The following is a 21,511-nucleotide window of genomic DNA, read 5'->3' on the forward strand; positions in this document are numbered from 1 at the left end:
AACTGGACTCCATTACTTGCCTCGTTATAGGAAGGATGTGGAAGCGTTGGAAAGGGTGCAGAGGAGATTTACCAGGATGCTGCCTGGTTTAGAGAGTATGCATTATGAGGAGAGACTAAGGATGCTAGGGCTTTACTCTTTGGAGAGAAGGAGGATGAGAGGAGACGTGATAGAGGTGTACAAAATATTAAGAGGAATAGATCAAGTGGACAGCCAGTGCAGGGCACCAATGCTCAATACAAGAGGGCATGGCTTTAAAATAATGGGTGGGAAGTTCAAGCGAGATATCAGAGGGAGGTTTTTTACCCAGAGAGTGGTTGGGGCATGGAATGCGCTGCCTGGGGCGGTGGTGGAGGCAGGTACATTGGTCAAATTCAAGCGATTGCTAGATAAGCATATGGAGGAATTTAAAATAGAGGGATATGTGGGAGGAAGAGGTTAGATAGTCTTAGGCGAGGTTTAAAGGTCGGCACAACATGGTGGGCCGAAGGGCCTGTATTGTGCTGTACTGTTCTATGTTCTATGGTTACCTCGCTGCAGTGCTGACCTCTGGGGATGGTGCTGTGGGGAGGGTGGCTCTTAGTGCACCGTCCACTGTGGCCCCCAGGAAGGGTGTTCCCCTAGACCTATATCCTGAAGGAAAGAACAAGCCTTCCTTCCTTTCCTTGGAGATGTCCCAGTTTGAGGCAATGAAGTACTTACACTTGCAGTCCTTACTGTCAGCTCTAGAGAAGTCCAGCCGCAAATCTGCCCACAGTAATCCCCCGTAAGTGGTAATTCAATGATAAGACCAGACATGTTGTTTCAGCAGTGCCATTGAGGGTAATAATCACGAGATCACAAGACAAAGGAGCAGAAGTAGGCCATTCGGCCCATCGAGTCTGCTCCATCACTTCACCATGAGCTAAACTATTCTCCCATCTAGCCCCAATTCCCAGCCTTTTCCCCATATCCCTTGATACCCTGACTAATTAGATGCCTATCAATCTCCTCCTTAAACACCCCCAATGATCGGGCCTCCACAGCTGTACGTGGCAACAAATTCCATAAATCCACGACCCTCTGGCTAAAGAAATTTCTCCTCATCTCTGTTCTAAATTGGTACCCTCTAATTCTAAGACTGTGCCCTCTAGTCCTGGACTCACCCACCAAGGGAAACAACTTAGCCACATCTACTCTGTCCAGTCCTTTCAACATTTGAAATGTTTCTATGAGGTCCCCTCTCATTCTTCTGTACTCCAGTGAGTACAGTCCAAGAGCCGACAAACGCTCTGAATATGTAAGCCCTTTCATTCCGGGAATCATCCTCGTAAATCTTCTCTGAACCCTCTCCAACTTCAGTACATCCTTCCTAAGATAAGGGGCCCAAAACTGCACACAGTGGCCAATTGACCAGAAGGCCAAGCAGAGCCTGCACCACTTTAAATAGCAAGGTGGGATCTTTTCCGACTTTCTGCAAAGCCAGTCAGGGCCTCAGTTTAACATCTTCTCTGAAAGACAGAGACCCTGACAGCACGGCACTCCCTCAGTACTGCACTGGGAGTACTGTATGTCAGCCTGGATGATGTGCTCGAGACTGTGGAGTTGGAGCGCATTGACTGAGCCACCACACCTGACATCTTTCCAATTCACTGCTATTTGCCACCTTCAAATCCCATCTCCCTTGGTGAAGATCACTAACAGGCTTTCAGAACCGAGTCCCCCTCCTGACACTTCCATTTAATTGTCACCAGCCCTTTAAGTTTCATTTGCCATTTTTGCAATCCTGCCACCCGTATCCTCTAAATTCGCACCAAAACTACATATAACTTTAATAATGAACTGACCTTGGGAGGTAAGATGCGAAAAGGACATTTTGACCTCTTCACAAAACCAGTCGGGTAAAATTGACAAAAGATCCACATTCCTGGTCTTCCTTGTAGCATCAATGTGGTGGAATCCAAGAGTTTGAATCATCAAATTGGTATTGCTATTGCTATTGGTTTATTATTGTCACTTGTACCGAGGTACAGTGAAAAGCTTGCCTTACAAACCGATCATACAGGTCAATTCATTACACAGTGCAGTTACATTGAGTTAGTACAGAGTGTGTTGATGTAGTACAGGTAAAAACAATAACAGTACAGAGTAAAGTGTCACAGCTACAAAGAAAGTGCAGTGCAATAAGGTGCAAGGTCACAACAAGGTAGATCGTGAGGTCATCATCCATCTCAATGTATAAGGGAACTGTTCAATAGTCTTATCACCGTGGGGTAGCAGCTGTCCTTAAGTCTGGTGGTACGTGCCCTCAGGCTCCTGTATCTTCTACCCGATGGAAGAGGAGAGAAGAGAGAATGTCCTGGGTGGGTGGGGTCTTTGATTATGCTGGCTGCTTCACCAAGACAGCGAGAGGTAAAGACAGAGTCCAAGGAGGGGAGGCTGATGTCCGTGATGCGCTGGGCTGTGTCCACAACTCTCTGCAGCTTCTTGCGGTCCTGGGCAGAGCAGTTGCTGTACCAAGCCGTGATACGTCCAGATAGGATGCTTTCTATGGTGCATCGGTAAAAGTTGGTGAGAGTCAAAGGGGACAAACTGAATTCCTTTAGCCTCCTGAGGAAGTAGAGGCGCTGGTGAGCTTTCTTGGCCGTGGCATCTACGTGACTGTCTCTTGTCTGAACTGTGTTTATTCTGCTCTGTTTATCATGACTTCTGCAAACAAATGTTTGGAGTTTCTTCAAGAGTCCAGAGCCCAGAAAACTTAAAGTATCTATTTCCGGCTCATGTTTTATTCACGGTTTCACTTTCTCCCAGCAGAGTGAGGAAAGGTTGATGCTCATGTCTTCCTCAGCTAACTTATCTTATTTAATGACAGGCGCATGCTTCAGGTGATAAGTCACATCAAGTTTCTCCAGGAAATCTTGGCCGCTGTGAATTTCTGTAGATTTCTCTCTCAACTCCTATTGCAATTTATCTGCCAGGTCACTGAGATCTCAGAGGGTTGTGGGGCTGGAGAACGTTGGAGATGGAGAGGGACAAGGCCGCAGAAGGATTCCTAAAGGAGGAGGTTCTTAAGTTTGGAGGCAGCTGATGTCAGTGGCCACAGGGAGTGGTGAGTGAACATGATACAATATTTATGGCACAGAACAGGCCATTTGGCCCAACTGATCCCTGCTGGTATTTATACTCCACAAAAGCCTCCTCCCATCTCTCTCCATCACCACATCCTTCTGCCCCTTTCCCCTTGTGTCTTTAACCAGCTTCCTCTTAAACATTTCTCTGCAGTTTACCTAAAACCCTCCCCGTGGGAGTGAGAACCACATTCTCCCCGCTCTCTGAGGAAAGAATTCCCGCAGTATTCCCGGTTGCATTTATCAGTGTCCATATTTTTCTGACCTTGGGTTCTGGTCTTCCCTACAGGTGGAAACATCGTCCCCACATCTAACCCTACCACAGCCTTAAAGACATCTATTGGGCAACTTCTTTTCTGGGATAAACAGCCCCTGCCTGTCCAGTCCTTCCTGCTGGGAATGACCACTCTGTTCCGGTACTGCCCTTGGTGTGAGCTGGGATACAGGCAGCAGACAATTGCTTATGGTGAGTAGAAAACAATTCTTCCAAGTACCCAGCTGGTGCACTGATATCCACACACAGTGTCTGAAAACGTCTTTTGGCTTTATTCAAGGAAACATGGTAAAAGTATTTTAGCATCTGCTTTGATGAATGCTCTACATTTTTTTGATGTACTTAAATTATGATGTAGGGAGTGCAGATGCAACTCTTGGATGACACTCTGGGTGTTCCATTATATTTGGCCTTGCATTAAGAGAATCCAGTTTTTCTTTTAAAGGAGGGATTCCTCCTCTCAGATCTATCATTGCTGCTTGATCTTTCCAGAGATGTCCTTTTGGAAGGATTTCAGCAGAAATGGGCTTCCTGGGGGGTTTCCTTGCCTTCTTTGATGCAAACAGATGGGCTCCCAGGAGGTGAGCCCCTTAGTATCGCAGTGCCTGAATCCCCACAAGCCTCAGATACTAGTGAGATGCAGCTCCACTTAGCATCAAGAGGAGGTGCTGAGCCCCTTCTTCCCCCCCCCCACCCTTCGTACCCGCCCTCCAACCCCTGACCCTACCTCAGCCACCGCACAGAGGAGAAGAATCAAAGGGCAAGTAGATCCAGATGCACTGTAATGGCCAATTACAAAGCAATATCTAGAGCCCCAGTTACTAACTCTGCTCACTCTCAGGAGCTAAAGATTTTCCTCCATGGAATTTGGAACATGCACCCTTTGTACACACCCCGCTGATCGCAACCCATGTCCCTCCTTGCTCCTCCTCTTCACCTCTTCAGGGTGCTTCACAGTCAGACTGACGTTGACAACACCACAGGGTTCGCCCTTTGAACAAAGATGCCTTAACTTGTAACCTCAGAGAAGAAAGCTGACTGCACTGCGCCCACATAAGCCATCCTAATGGTCTCTCTGCATTATCTGTGCTTTCTATGCACCCAGTCAAAAGTGTAGGTACGGTAGCCTAGTGGTTAAGTTACTGGATTAGCAGTCAGAATTCTCTATAGATCTGGATACTTGAGTTCGAATCCCACTGTGGCAGCTGGGAGTTTACATGCAAGTAATCAAATAAATGTGGAATTAAAACTAATAATGATAACTGAAACTGCCAGAATTTCATTAAGAATTACGTGGGTGGCCAGTGGCACAGCTGGTAGAGCCGCTGCCTCACAGCGCCAGGGACTTGGGTTCAATCCTGACCTCAGGCACTGTCTGTGTGGAGTTTGCATGTTCTCCCTGTGACCCTGTAGGTTTCCCCTGGGGTGCTCTGGTTTCCTCCCACATCCCAGAGATGTGCGGGGTCGGTGGTTTAAGAGAATGTGGGGAGAGTAAAAAATGGGATTAATATAGGATCAGTATCGTCAACCCCCCCAGATTCTCCCACTCACCCACAAATAAGGGGCAGTTTACAGCGGACAATTAACCTACCAATCTGCACATTTTTGGGATGTGGGAGGAAACCGGAGCACTCGAAGGAAACCCACACAGTCACAGGGAGAACGTACAAACTCCACACAGATGGCAGTCGAGGTCAGGATTGAACCCGGGTCTCTGGAGCTGTAAGGCAGTGGCTCTACTAGCTGTCCTTTTCGATTAGTCAAAAGTCATTTCTCACTGGGTTCCCATTAATCCAGGCTAATTTTCACCCCACAACTCAGACACAGTTCCAACCCCATGTTTATCGGGGCAGAACTTCCATGAGGCATGAAATACAGATGCCGTATTTGTTCTTGAATGGTTTCAAAACATGTCTAGGGAATCTCTTTATCTTTCAGGTGACTGGAATTGGGGGGCCTGAGTTACAAGGAGAGGTTGTGTAGTCCAGGACTTTATTCCCTGGAGCGTAGGAGATTGAGGGGTGACCTGATAGAGGTATATAAGATCATGAGGGGCAGAGACAGGGTGAAAGCACATAGTATTTTTCCCAGGGAGGCAGTGCGAAAGACAAGGGGGCATAGGTTTGAGATCACAGGCGAGAGATTTGAGGGGGACATCAGGGGCAGCTTCTTCACGCAACGGGTGGTGCGTGTTTGGAACGAGCTGCCAGAAATAGTGGTTGAGGCGGACACATTAGCAACATTTAAAAGCCATCTCGATAAGTACATGGATAGGAGAGGTTTAGAGGGCTCTGGGACAAACGCAGGCAGATGGGACCAGCTCGCCGGGAACACAGTCGGCATGGATAAGTTGGGCCGTATGGCCTGTTTCCGTGCTCTATGACTGTGGTCTTTCCTGACGTGTAGAACCATTGTCCTTCATTGAGAAAGTTCATGTTCAAGTTCACTCCACTTGAGGCAGGGCAGCTTTCTTGTCCCCTCGAGTATATAAGATTGTCATTGGACATGATGCATTGTATGGCCTCTTTGATATTGTGAATTTTGATAATAATTCTGTGACTGAGGGCAGTTCTACTCAGGGTGTTTAAAGCAATAAATAAAGTAGACTGCAGGGGAATAATTTCCTCTGGTGTAGGAATCCAGAGGGGTTGGAGATCACCTTAAAATTCAAGTTGAGCCATTCAAGAGTGAATCAGGAAACATTTTTGCTCACTGGTGTTGGAATTCAGAGCTCTCCCCCTAAAATCTTGGGGTATCATTGAAGTGCCAAAACTGGGTTAGAACATCAAGGATCGCAGGGCAAAGGCACACAAACAAGGTTGAGTGACAGATCTGTGATCAAACTAAATGATGGGACTAGCCCAAGGAGTCGAATGGCCTCCACCTAGTCCTGTGTAATTCCACAAAAGAAAGTGCTGGTCTGCTCCAGACAGACACTCTGTTTTTGGTGGAAAACACTGTCTGAAGTTGCAAACTATATGAAAAATAAATGTAATAATTCAACCCAAGCAGGTGTGAAGATGGGATAAACGAGACACATTCAGCTGTCGGATGGAAACCACGTCCCTTTGCCAGGTATTCAAGGCATTGGCAACAAGTTGCCAAATCCCCTAACTACATCTGACAGGAATGCAGCAGCACTCACCCCAGCCCACTCCGCACATAAATCAGTTTTTGTTTGGAGCCTTCTGCACTTGTCAAGGTGAAGGATGTCAGTGCCAGGGAATGGAATACCGGCCCATCTGGGGTTCTGCAGGCAGCCCTCTCGCCACTGAGGTCCTGGGTTTGAGTTCCTCCCTGGAAACTTCCCACAATCCAGGCCGATGCTCCCAGTGCCACACTGAGGGAGCAACACATAGTCGGGCATGCTGTCTTTCAGACAAGATGTTGAAAGGAGTCTTAGCCAGCTTATCATATGGATGTAAGAGATCCCATGGCACTTGAAGAGCAGCAAAATTACCCAGGTGTTACTCCCTCAATCATTTTCTGTCCATTTATGTCATTGCCATTTATGGGAGCTTACTGTGCACAAGTTACAGAAGAAAGTAAAAATAAGCAGTGTAATAATAAGTTAGACCAGCAGACCCTCCAAGCCTGCTTATCCATTCATCAAGATCATGACTGATCTTACTTCAGCACTTTCCTGCACAATACCCATATCCCTTGGTTCCCTTAATACGTATCCAGAAATCTATCAATCTGGGTTTTGAATGAATGGAACGACTGTGCATCCACAGTCCTCTTCGGAAGAGAATTTTCAAAGGTTTATCACCCTCTGAATGACAGAAATCTCCTCTAGTGGCCACCCCTTATTCTCAGACTGGGATCCCTGGTTCTACGCTCCTTACCCAGAGGAAATATCTTCCCTGTATCCAGCCTGTTGAGCCCTGTAAGAATTTTGTACGTTTCAATGAAGTTTCCCCTCATTTTTCTGAACTCTAGACACTACGGTCCCAATCTACGCAACTCTCCTCCAACGGCAAACCCAGCATCCCTACAACCAGACTGGTAAACCTTTGCCCTCCTTACACTCCCTTTTATGGCAAGTACATCCTCTTATAGGTAAGGAGACCAAAACTGTCCACAATATAACAGGTGTGGTCTCACTTAGGGTCCAATATCATTGTAGTAAGACATCTTTATTTTGAGAGGATTTGAGAACAAGTTTAAAGGCCAGTGGACCATCTACTTTCTTAATCACTTGCTGCACCTGCATGTAGGCTTTCAGTATACAAGTATACCTAGGCTGATTTGAACATCAACATTTTCCAATCTGTCACCATTTAATAAATATTCTGTTTTTCTGTTTTGGGCACCAAAGCGGATAACTTCACATTTTTCCACATTATATTCCATTCGCCATGTGGTATCGGCACACAGTGAAAATGTTGACAGGATTAGACAAAGTCAACATGGATTTCTAGAAGGGAAATTGTGTTTTTTCAAATCTACTGGAGCGTTTGAGGATGTGACAGGTAGAATAGATAAGGAAGAACTAGTGGATGGGGTGTATTTGGATTTTCCAAAGGCCTTTGACCAAGTCCCACATAAGAGGTCAGTGTGCAGAACTAAAGCACGTGGGATTGGGGGTAATATACTGGCATGGATTGAACATTGGTTGACAGACAGGAAACAGGGGGAATAAATGGTCTTCCTCAGGGTGGCAGGTGGTGACTAGTGAAGTACCGCAGGGATCAGTGCTTGGGCCCCAGCTATTCACAAGGTACATCAGTGATTTGGATGAAGGAACCAAATGTAATATTTCTAAGTTTGCCAACAACACTGGTGGGATAGTGAGTTGTGAGGAGGATGCAAAGAAAACTTCAAGGTGATTTAGACAAGTTGAGTGAGTGCCAATACACGACAGATTCAGTCTAACGTGGATAAATGTGGAGTTATCCACTTAGGTAAGAAAATCAAAAGTTAGAGAGGGTGCAGAGGAGATTTACCAGGATGCTGCCTGGATTGGAGAGCATGTCTGATGAGGAGAGGTTGAGCGAGCTGGGGCTTTTCTCTTTGGCGAGAAGGAGGATGAGAGGTGGCTTGATAGAGGTGTACAAGATGATAAGAGGCATAGATCGAGTGGACAGTCAGAGACTTTTTCCCAGGAAGACAATGGCTAACACGAGGGGACATAATTTTAAGGTGATTGGAGAAAGGTATAAGGGGGATGTCAGAGGTTTTTTTACACAGAGAGTGGTGGGTGCGTGGAACACACTGCCAGCAGAGGTGGTTGGGGCAGATACATTAGGGACATTTAAGAGACTCTTAGGTAGACACATGAATGATATAAAAATGGGGGGCTATGTGGGAGGGAAGGGTTAGATAGATCTTAGAGCTGGATAAAATGTCAGCACAACATTGTGGGCTGAAGGGCCTGTACTGTGCTGTAGTGTTCAATGTTGAGTCTGAGTATTATTTACATGGTGATAGATCAGGAAACGTTGATGTACAAAGGGAGCTGGGTGACCTTGTACACACTGAACGCAAACATACCAGTGCAGCAAGCAGTTAATGCAAATGTTATGTTGGCCTTCATTGCAAAAGGTTTTGAGTACAGGAGTAAGGATGTCTTGCTACAATATACAGGGTCCTGGTGAGATCACACCTGAAGTTTTGGTCTCCCTGCCTAAGAAGGGATATACTTGCCACAGAAGGAATATAACAAAGGTTCACCAGACTGATTCCTGGACAGCAGGGCAGTCGCAGGAGGAGAACTTGGGTTGACTGGGTCTATATTCACTAGAGTTTAGAAGAATGAGAGACGATCTCACTGAAACATGTAAAATTCTAACAGGATTGACAGACTGGATGCAGGGAGGATGGTTTCCCTGGCTGGGGGGTCTAGAACTAGCAGTCACTTACTTATCGGAGTAAGACATTTAGGGCTGAGATGAAGAGGAAGTTCTTCACTCAGACGGTGGTGAACTGGTGAAATTCTCTACCACAGAAGGCCCCGGAGGCCAAGTTGCTGAATATATTTAAGAAGGAAATGGATTTCTAGACACAGAAGGCATCACGGGGAATGGGGCAAGAGTGGGAATGGTGCTTAGATAGAGGACCAGCCATGATCTTATTGAATGGCAGAGCAAGCTTGAAGGGCTAAGTAACCTACTCTTTCTCTTGATATCTATGTTTCTATTATTAGTATTGGAGTTGGTTTATTATTGTCACTTGTACCGAGGTACAGTGAAAAGCTTGTCTTGCGTACCGATCGTACAGGTCAATTCATTACACAGTGCATCGAGGTAGTACAGGGTAAAAACAATAACAGAATACAGAGTAAAGTGTCACAGCTACAAGGAAGTGCATTGCAGGTAGACAATAAGGTGCAAGCTCATATAACAAGGTGGATTATGAAGTCAAGAGTCTGTCTCATCGTATAAGGGAACTGTTCAATAGTCTTGTTCAAATGGGGTAGAAGCTGTCCTTGAGCCTGGTGGTACGTGCCCTCAGGCTCCTGTATCTTCTGCCTGATGGGAGAGGGGAGAAGAGAGAATGACCCGGGTGGGTGGGGTCTTTGCTTATGCTGGCTGCTTGACCAAGACAACGAGAGGTAAAGACAGAGTCCAAGGAGGGGAGGCTGGTTTCCGTGACGTGCTGGGCTGTGTCCACAACTCTCAGCAGTTTCTTGCGGTCCTGGGCAGAGCAGTTGCTGTACCAAGCCGTGATACATCCAGATAGGATGCTTTCTATGGTGCATCGATAAAAATTGGTGAGTGTAGTCTATATCTCCTTGAAGCCTCTTTACATCCCTCTCCCTACTCACAATCCCAGCAAGTTATGTCCTCAGCATATTTGGAAGTATGACCTTTGGTCCACTCTGCCAAATGGTTGCTGGAGGTTGTGAAGACTGGAACCCACGCATCCATCCTGGTCACAGCCTGCGTACCTGAGGAAGACCTGTCTATTCCCACTTTTCCTTCCACGTTGCAAACATTGCAACCACACATTTAAAAAGTTCTTCAGTGGCTGTAAAGAGCTTTGGAATGCCCTGAGGTGCTATATCAATACAAACCTTCCTTTCTACTAACAACAACATGGTCAGGAGCACAGCAAGGTTCTGTTGACCTGCCCTCAATAGGTTTTCTCAATGTGCTGGATGTAGCAGAATCATAAACCTTTCCATTGTAAACCTGTTCCCATTTTGCTTTGGAGGAAATCGCCCTGACCACATCTCGATCACAGGTTGAGAACGTACACTAGCATTTCTGTTGCTTGCTGGGACCGCTCTTGTGCACTCTCAGAGCCAGTTGACTGGACCTGAATTGCAGCAACTCGGCTGAGTTTGCATTAAACTCATTTCACATAGGATACTTGTCGTCTGAGAGAGGCGAGGGGGTAGCGGGGTGAAACCAGGCCTGCAACTCAGCAGCCGGTGTTAGACCATGCCAATTGCTTTCAAAGCAGACAGAACCCAGGCTAGGCGTGAAGTTGCTTTGCCTTGCTGGCACTACTGATGTAGACCAAGCTCACCCCTGCAAGTTTCCGATCCAACACCCCTGCTGACCCACATTTGGGGCTGAATTTTAACTTCCATGCAGTGAAGCCCGATTTTTTTTGCAACCTGTTTATTAAAGCCTTTCTCAATGCAGCCATGGCATTAAATTATTATTTCTGGGTTTCCTGATCACTTAGGTCATTGGGGCGTGTTAAAGCCACACAGGACTGAATTTCAGCTGCACTATTTAAAGGCGTGTTGCAAGCAGGGGATTTAAAGGACTTTGGAGTTAGTGGCAAACAGAGCGAGAGGACCTGACAGAGGGCTGACGCATCAGGGCCGCCCCTTACTTCAGTGATGCCTTGCTTGACGTCACCCTATGGCTGTAAGGACTCAAAGGGCCATTGTATTCCCCACTGACAGGAGGAAGAGGCCTGCCAGAGAGATGAAGACCAGGTGGTTGGAGATGGCCACCAGAGTCCACAGTAGATTTGGTGCCCATTCCTGGATTCAGTGCCCTGTTTTCTTTAACAACACAGGAGGCTGCCCATTGGGTCCATGTTGGCACCCAGCAGAGCAATCTCATTCCCCTTCCCTTATCGCCTGTCCCCCTTACAACTCCCCCTTTTGGTCCTCTGCCACTTGTCTGCACTAAGGAGCAATTTACATGGTCCCAGATGGTTTAATGACTTCATCAGAGCAGGAAAGGTGAGCACAGTGCTTAACTGACTTTGAGCCCTTGATCTGCTCATTAACTCTATTCCAGTGCACCTCTCCTCACACTCCCTCTCCCATGATGTCCTGCTTCTGGGCAGCGGAGGCTGTGGGTTTGGGAGGTGCTGTTAGAGAAGCCTTGGCTTCAGTGGACTGCAGCACCTGGTCCCAGGTCTGTGCCAGTCCAGTTTTACAGGAGGCACCCAAAAGCGGCTCAAGAATGTCTGAATCAAGGACCGAGAGGCAGGAGATCAAGCGGTCTGTGGTTGGACAGCCTGCACACTGCAGCGTTAGAGTTATGTACAGAAGGAAGCCAGCAAAAGGCCGTTTAAAAACCAACTTGGAATAAGTAATTGAATAATAATAAAAAAAATGCCTGTCCTGTCACTGTGAATTCCAGAACTACTTCTGCATTCTTGACAAGAGAACCACATCTGAATAACTCCAGATGGTAGGCCCATTCCTTCACTAAAATGATTAAACACATGGAAAAAAGACTGAATCATTTAAAATTGACTCTTAAAATATTACCACCATGTTCCAGGAGGAAAGCCAAATGGAAATGGCTTTCCTGGAAATCACTGCTGCCTCCTAACCATCACAACTACATGTGATTGGGATGATCAGTCACCCAGAAGGTTACCTGGCTCAAAGGTCTCTCAGCCTTTCTCCATAATCACTGTTTTCTTGAACTCCTAAAGATCTAATTGGACTGCCCGATACCTAGCATTCTCCTCAGCATGCATAAATCCAGACTCACCCTCCCAGAGAGTTGGTGGCCCGGTGGTTCTGGACTTGGGGATAGCAAGCTTCAGGTAGCAAATTCAAATTCTGTCACTGGATAAACTCAGGGCCTGGGTCTTGAAGTTGACCCCCAAATGTCGTAAACGTCTCTCTGGTACAGAGGTGCCTTTCAGGAAAGGAAACCCCTCTCCTCTGCAGGTCTCCAGTACTCCTTGCAGCCCACTCTCCGTCCCCTCTCAAGTGACTCAGTTGTAAATAGCTACTGCAAGTTTCAAAAGGAAGTAAATCAGGGAGATCAGCAACAAGAAGGTTGTGGCAATCACAGCCCAACCAACCCTGCAAAGTCCTCTTCCAACACAGGCTTGATCTAGCTGTACTCGGTCAGATCTCCCACCTCTCCCACTCGATGGATAGGACCACCAAAGTAGGGCACCGTTTCTGGGAGTTAGCCTGGGAACCCTCATGAGGTCTGATATCTTTGGGTGAAACGAGGCCAAGCAAACTTCCTCATCACTATCTTCTGATGACTCGGGAACCTTTTCATTGAATATCATTTGAAGGAATCAAGGGAAAGGAAAAATTCCCTGTCTAGGAACGACGATGTCTAAAAGGCATCATTCCCTCAGCACTGTCCCTCCAACAGTGTGGCACTCCCCCATACACAGGATCTCTGCCTAGATTACGCACTGAAGTTCACTAAATCTATAGCTCCTGCCTCAAAAGCAAGGCTGCTACCAATCAAGTCATCACTGATTGAAATGGTGATATACTGTATGTGACTCATGGCAGTATTAAGTCTATTAACGTTTGGTTCTTATGAAAAATCTTAAATAGAAACATCAATTTGTCCTTTCCACAGATGTCAAGTTTTGAATATGTTCAGATTTCCGCCAAGGCCTTATTTCCCTCGAACTGAGTGGCTACAGGGCCATTTCAGAGGCAAGCCCACTGGTCTGACTGGAATCCCAGGGAGGCCAGATGAGGTAAGGACGGCAACTTTCTCCCCTTCGGAGCATTAGTGAATTGTGTGGGGTTTTCTGCAATCTGCTAGTTTTGTTTTCACCATTCCTAAGACTTTTTTTAAAAATTTCAGATGATTAATTGAATTTAAATTCCACATATGCCATGGTGAGATTTGAACCCAGGTCTCTGGGTTATTAGTCTAATAATTTAACCATTGCACCACCACTGTGCTCATTGTTTTTACATTCCAAACAGATTGTTTGGAAGTGCAATAGTTGCATAAGTTACTCCACTTGCAGATGTAGAACAAAGTGATACAGCACAGAAGCAGGCCCTTCAATCCACTGAGTCCCCACATTCCCCCCAAATTCTACCCCTCACCTACACACTATACTCAGTGGGCAATTAACCCACTGACCCATGTGTCTTTGTGATGTGGGAGGAAACCGGAGCACCCAGGGGAAACAGTGAGAATGTGTAAACTCCATGCAGACAGCATCGGAGGTCAGGATGGAACCCGGGTCTCTGGCACTGTAAGGCAGAAGCTCCTCTTATTAACCAGTGTCAACACCTCCTTCCAATGTGAACCTGGTAGTGAATTAATATCACAAAAGAAGCGTAAAATCACCAGGCTTATTTTGGTCGTCACTGACCCCATAGTTAATGGTTTGTTTGGCAGTTACTACTTTATATTTCTGTTAAATGTACTAAGGACAAAAACATCCTTGACATCCACAAAAAACAAAGTTTTCAATGAGCATTAATATTGATTAATAAGGGCCACAGATGGCACAGTTACATACACAGCTCCATCACTGCTTAAAGCTCCATTGAACCTGGATTTGGCCATTCATTATATATGGCATGTGTAGCAGCACAGGGACACTTTAATGAATGGTGCCACTGGTCTCCATGTCAATCACTGCCATCTCTCACATAATGAAAAATGCATTTATTCATTACCAAATACATTTTACAGATGAAATGATGAACTTGTCATCTGATCTCATCCATCTCCACCCCCACTCCCACCCCCCTTGGGCCTCTCCCTTTCTTTATTCTCCATTCCATATCCCTGATTCCCTGTGTGCTCCTTACACCCTTGCTGTCAATGGCTGATGACCTGCTGCACCATATCCTACTCCTGTCATGCCCTCAGAACTGTGCACATCTACCCGAGACTTCTCTCCCCTCTCCAAAAAACAACCAACACCATCAGACTGCCTGCAACCACCATAACATAGCTGACCTAGAATCAGTTCGGACCAGCCATGCATCCTCTCCGTCACCTCCACTGCCTACTTCGGGCTCACTGACTCCGCCACGCCTTCCATCTGCTGCTGAACCCCTCAGCCATCCATCTGTTACCTCTAGCCTCAGCTGGGTGTCTGACCACCCTCCTGGCCAGCCACCTTTGCCAAACCCTCTGTAAACTCGAGGTCATTCAACACGCTGCAGCCCTGTGTCCTAACTCCCACCCTGTCTGATTCACCCGTCTCCCCCATTCACTGATCCACCCTGGTTCCTGGCTAAACAACCCCTCAGTGTCAAATCCCCCCGTGGTCTCAACCCTCCCTATCCCTGTGGCCCCTGTAAACCCTCAAGGTCTCTCTGGTTCTCCAACTTTGACTTCTTGATCACCCCTCAACTTTAATTGCTCCACCACTAGCAATCATGCCTTCAGCTGCCTGAGCCCTGACCTCCGCAATTTTCTCCGTAAATCTCTTTGTCTCTCTTTCTCTCTCTCCTTCTTTAAGATGCCTTCAAAACCTGCCTCTGTGACTGAGTTACTCAGGTATCTCCTTATGCGGCTTGGTGACAATTTTAACTGATAGTGCTCCTATGGAATGCTTTGGGAGGCTTTTGCTACATTAAAGGTGCTTTGTAAATAGAATTTGTTGTTGTCTACAATATACAGTTGGTTACAACCTAAATTGGAGTTAATTACTTCTCAGGCAATGAAACCATTGGTTTTGTGGTGTCCCATACACCCTGTCCCAGTGTGTCAGCTCTAACTCAGTGGATACCTCTCTTGCCTCTGAGTCAGAGGGTTGCGGGTTAGAGATCTGCTTGGATGTAAAATGAAAACCTGACCTGACCGTGGCCAATACTGGCAGAGGACACAAGCAGTAATACAGTACTGATCAAATCGTTCTGAACTGGATACAGAGGTGACCTGCCCCAAACCTGAATGCTTTACTCGGAATGTATACCTGACCCAGATTCGATGCCCAGGATCAGGCTCTCTTGGGCTTGGGTGAGGTAACCAGGTTTTCCAAATCCTGTTTCTGGGATTTGAGGATTAAGGGAATATTATCCCATCTTTTTGATGAGATGTTAAACTAAGGCCCCATCTGCCCTCTCAGCTGGAAGTGAAAGAGCCCAGGGCAATATTCTGAAGCAGAGGGGGTGCAACCACCCTTGACCACCATCACGAAAACATCTTCACATTGCTGTTTCTGGGAGAAAGATGCTGTGTTACTTGTACTTCGTAGGCTGTGAAGCGCTTTGGGACAACTTGAAGTCAGTAAAATCCTTCTCGAAGTTCCTATCTTTCTGGTACACTCAGCAGTAACAGATCTGCAGATCTGAAATACTTGGTCTGAAGTACCAGCAATGGCCAGTAGATGGCAGGATCTGCACAGTCTCAATCGGCAGTGTAATACTCCACTTAGTCACCGCTGTTTGAGATACAGCAGTCCAAGGACCGTTGAATGTAAAATACAAACAGGGAATGCTGAAAATACTGTCAGGCTGCATTTATGGAGAGGCTCTCAGGTCTATGACCACTAATCAGAAAGTGGGGGGCGGTGAGAGGTGGGGTGTTGCTGCAGCAGGTCGCCCAGACTCGTGTTCCCTCCAGTATGGAGGATTAATGGGGGTCTGAGGAGCTGAAGCTGATCAGATTTCATACGTTACAGAGAAATACTTCCCTGATGACCACTCAACTGCCCTTCCTGGCCCCCAGTGTTTGCTGTCCTCAGATACTGTCCCCTTCAAATCTGCTGTCATCATGTTACCCTCAGAAGACCAACCCTTCACGCCTCTATCCCTGGAAAGTTCAGGGTGGGGCTGTTTCCATATCATTTGTGTCCCTTTAACTATATTCTTTAAGCCTCACCCTCCCCTCCAATAACAAAGACAACCCCCTAATGCCTCCATCTCTGGTCCATCTCAACAACCTCTCCCCCTCCTTCCTCTCCAAAATATTCGAGGTATGTTGTTTCCTCCTGAATTTGTGCCCATCTTACCCGGACAACCCCTCCAGCCGGCATTCAGCCCTGCTCTGATCGGTCACTGCTGACATCCAATGTGGTGGTCGCAAAGGTGATCTGTCTGTGTCAGCCTGTCTGCAGCCGTTGACATGGTTGGCTGCACCGTCGTCCTTCAGCGGCTGTTCTCCATCAACCAGCTGGGTCCATCCATCTCTCTCCAGTCAGGGAACCCCCAGGAATGATGCTTCTTCCCACCCATTACCCCTTGATTCTCCTGCTTCTAATCTACGTGCGGCCCCTCAACAACATCCCCCAAAGAGGCCTGGTACTTCCCGTGCATACGCTGACCTCACCCAGTCCTCCCTCCCCCACCCTTCCACTGTCCTCTAAGTTGTCAGACTGCTGTTCAACATCCAGTGTTGAATGAACAGATATTTCCTCCAACTAAATATTGGGAAGATCGATATGTTATCTTTAGTCCCCATCACAAACTTCATTGGCAGCCACTTCCCCTCTTCCTGGTACCTCTGCCTGAACCTGAGTCACACAGCCTGTAACTGTGGTGTTCTGCTGCAGCCCCGAGACGAGCGATGGACCTTATATCCACACAGTCACTAAGACCACTTATTTCCACCCCAGCTGACCCACTGCTGACACCCTCAGTCATGCCCTTATTATCTTCACACTATTGCAACAGTTTCCTGGCCAGCCGCTGATCTACACCGGCCTCACCTCCTCTTCTGTGCCAGTTCTCCATACCCCTCTATTCCTCAATTTTTCAAATATTTCTCCACCTCCACTTTAAATACTTCTAATGATTCAGCTTCCACCATCGATCGGGGCAGAGACTTCCAGAGATTCCCCACCTTCAGTGGGAAGATGTTTCCTGCACACCTCAGCTTTAAATGACTGCCCCTCCTTGTTCAAGACTCTCTCACGTGAAAACATTGCAACATCTCCCCTCCAGCAACACACACAGCGCTGGAGGAACTCAGCAGGTCAGGCAGTATTTATGGAGGGAAATAAACAGTTGACGTTTCGGGTCGAGACCCTTCATCAGGACTGGAAAGGAAAAGGGCAGAAGCCGGAACCCTGTCAAGCCCCCTCAGGGTCTGATATGTTTCAATAAGATCACCCTTCATTCTTCTAAACTCCAAGGATTACAAGTCATAACAAACAAGGATGTAATGCTGAGGCCTTATAAGGTGTTGGTCAGACCACATTTGGAATATTGTGAGCAGTTCTGGGCCCCATATCTAAGGAAGGATGTGCTGGCACTGGAGAGGGTCCAGAGGAGATTTACAAGGACAATCCAGGGGGAGGGCGAAAGGGGTAACATATGAGGAGCGTTTGATGTCTCTGGGCCTGTACTCACTGGAGTTCAGAAGGATGAGCAGGGATCTCATTGAAACCTACCGGATACGGAAAGGCCTGGATAGAGTGGACGTGGAGAGGATGTTCCCATCCATAGGAGAGTCTGGGATCTGAGGGCACAGCCTCAGAATAAAGGGATGTTCCTTTAGAACTGAGATGAGGAGGAATTTCTTCAGCCCGAGGGTGGTGAACCTGTGGAATTTGTTGCCACCGAGGGCCGTGGAGGCCAAGTCACTGGGTGTATTTAAGGCAGAGATTGATGGGTTCTTGACTGCTTAAAGGGTTCAGGGTTACTGGGAGAAGGGGGGAGAATGGGATGAAAAAAATCAGCCATGATTGAATGGCGGAGCAGACTCGATGGGCTGAATGGCCTAATTCTGCTCCTATATCTTGTGGTTTTAAGCCCAAACTATTTAACCTCTCTCTGTGGGACAACCCTCTGGTCCCAGGTACCAGCCTGAGGAATCTCCTTTGGACAGCGTCCAGTGTTACTGTATTTTTTAGGTAAGGGGATAACACTGTGCACAGTCCTCCGGTGGGGCCTCACCAACACCCTGTACAATTGCAACAAAACCTCCCTATTTTTAACCTCCAATGCCTTTACAACCAAGGCCAAAATTCCATTTGTCTTCTTAACTACTTGTTGGACCTGCCTGTTAACTTTCTGTGATTCACGCACTAGAACCCCCAGATCCTTCTGAACGTCACTCACTTGCAGTTTCTCCCCATTCAGATAATAATCCACCTAATCCGTTTACCGAAGTGTATGGCCTCACACTTCCCCACGTTAAACTCATTTTCCAGTTTTTTGCCCACTCACTCAATCTATCGACATCCCGTTGCAGAATTAACAGTGTCCTGATCACAACGTGCCCTTCCATCTGTTTTCGTATTACCGGCAAATTTGGAAAATTACACACGGTTCCCTGCTTCCAGATTGTTAATGGAAACGGTGAACAATTGAGGACCAAGAACTGGTCCCTGCGGTACTTCACTAGTTACCTCTTTCCAGTGTGAAAAGGACCCATTCATTCACAACTCTGTTTTATGAGTGAGTTTTGTATCCATTCTAGCACACTTCCTCGGATAGCATGGGCTTCCAATTCATGGATCAGCCTCCCGCGTGGCATCATGTCAAATGTCACCTCACAACAAGGCACCCACCCCCCACCCCCCACCCCCCACCGAAGTGCTTGTGACCCCCGCTATTTCCCTGACCAGCAATGCCTCCATTTTAAAATGGCCTTCCTTGTCCCACTAAATCCCACCGTGATCTCAGCCACAATAGAGCCCCCTCCCTCCCCAGCACCCCTCCCCGTCTCCGTGACCCCCCTCCCTCCCCTACACCCCTCCCCGTCTCCGTGACCCCCTCCTTCCCCTACACTCCCCTTACATCCCTCCGTGTCTGTGACCCCCTCCCTCCCCAACACCCCTCCCCGTCTCCGTGACCCCCTCCCTCCCCTACACCCCCCTTACATCCCTCCCTGTGTCTGTGACCCCCTTCTTCCCCTACACCCCTCCCCGTCTCCGTGACCCCCTCCCTCCCTCCCCAGCACCCCTCCCCGTCTCCGTGACCCCCTCCCTCCCTCCCTCCCCTACACCCCTCCCCGTCTCCATCACCCCCTTCCTCCCCCACAGCCCTCCCCGTCTGTGGGACCCCCTCCCTCCCCTACACCCCTCCCCGTCTCCGTGACCCCCTCCCTCCCTTACATCCCTCCCTGTGTCTGTGACCCCCTCCCTCCCCAACACCCCTCCCGTCTCCGTGACCCCCTCCCTCCCCGTCTGTGTGACCCCCTTCCCCACCCCACACCCCTCCTCGTCTCTGTGACCCCCTCCCCCGGCCCCTACACCCCCCTTACATCCCTCCCTGTGTCTGTGACCTCCTCCCTCCCCAACACCACTCCCGTCTCCGTGACCCCCTCCCTCCCCGTCTGTGTGACCCCCCCTCCCTACCCCACACCCCTCCCCGTCTCTGTGACCCCCTCCCCCGGCCCCTACACCCCCCTTACATCCCTCCCTGTGTCCGTGACCCCCTCCCTCCCCTACACCCCTCCCCGTCTCTGCGCGCCTCCGATTCCCGTGGCCCTGCCATTGACGGCCGTGCCTTCTGCTGCCTGGTCCCCGAGCTCCAGGATTCTCTTCACAGATCTTTCCGCATCCCTCTCCTCCTTGGGATGTTCCTTGAAACCACCCCCTACCACGGAGCCGTTGCTCGGCCTCCTGGCGTGCCTCGGTGTCCAATGTCATTTGACACTCACTCCTGTGAAACGCCTTGGGACTTTTTACTTTCAGGAGCCCGTGTAGATACATATTAAACTGTACAAAGCAGTCAGCAGTTGGCCACAACGCGCACACACACAACCCCAGACTGAAAACGGACACACACAGAATCCAGAAGCGAGACAAATACGTCTTTAAATCATTCATAATATCCCTTTTACTCGACATAGTAAATTCAGCGAGCCTAAATCACTCGGTACCGGGCGTGCTTCCAGAGTCCTCTCCAACACTTGTGTTTCCACACGGTCCTGATGGAAATCCTCGGTCAAAACGCCACCTTTCGCTGAGACCGTTCTGTCCCTCTCTGTAATTTCAGCTCACTGACAGCTGAGCAAACTGTATTTAGCTAATGTGAAGCATTAAGTGATTTCAGAATATGAATCCAGCCGAAATCTGCAACTGCCCCCTCCAAAGAGCGGTTGAAGCAGGGAGCCTGTTGAGTATTTACAGACTGAAATCAGTAGAGTTTTGGGAGTGAGGCGGGAGTTGGGTTAAGACACTAGCCGGCTGCGCTGTTGGTTGGATGCGGACGAAGCTCCAGGCGCTGATCGCCGATCTCTTTCTATCGACAGGCTTGTTCGCTTTAGTCCCAATTTTTTTGGTTAGATCCAGAATGCTCCACGGAGTTATTTCTCACTGGCGCTATCAGGAAATCATGCTCTATTTTACTGAGGGTTCTGTGCACTCAGTGCACGGGCCGCGCCTACATAAACTGATGGGTGAAACTCAAACTAAAACTGCAGATGGTGGAAATCTGAAATAAAATCAGAAAATGCTGGAATAATCACTCAGCGGGTCAGGGGACGTCAGTGAGAAGAGAAACAGTTAACGTCTCAGGTCAGAGACTCCTTATCTCCGTTTCTTCATCCACAGCCGCCGACTTGACCCGCTGAATGTTTCCAGCATTTTCTGTTTTCATTTCGGAGGTGGAACTGCCTAAATCCCTAGTTCACGGTGCAGCAAAGGCTCGGCGGGGAACTTTCCGTGTATGGTACAGTGGTCGGCAAACACTGACTAAATCAGACCCGTTCTGGGTATAAAAGCAGAACAGAAATGCCTCTGTCTCGCACAATAAATTATTTTCGTTGCTCTCTGCACAAAAACGAATATTCTTCATAAGTCCCACCAATAGCTTTCAACAGTTCGATCCGACAACTTTACGCGCAAGGCTTTGCATCTGCAATTCGGTCAGCTTTAACCAAAGTCCAGTTCGTTTAACTTCTGCATACATTTGCAACCCAGTTTAAATGCAGACGGACAATACAGATGGCTGGTGATGTGTAAATCTCGCTCTAATTAAATCGAAAGAGCTGCAGCCTGGCCTTGTTTAAGACTTGGGATGAATATATTTTGTTATGAGAAATTTCTTTCCTCTGATTTTTCGATCACCTTTTGTGTC

Source organism: Pristis pectinata, chromosome X (genome assembly GCF_009764475.1).
Source record: "Pristis pectinata isolate sPriPec2 chromosome X, sPriPec2.1.pri, whole genome shotgun sequence".
NCBI classification, from domain to species: Eukaryota; Metazoa; Chordata; class Chondrichthyes; order Rhinopristiformes; family Pristidae; genus Pristis; species Pristis pectinata.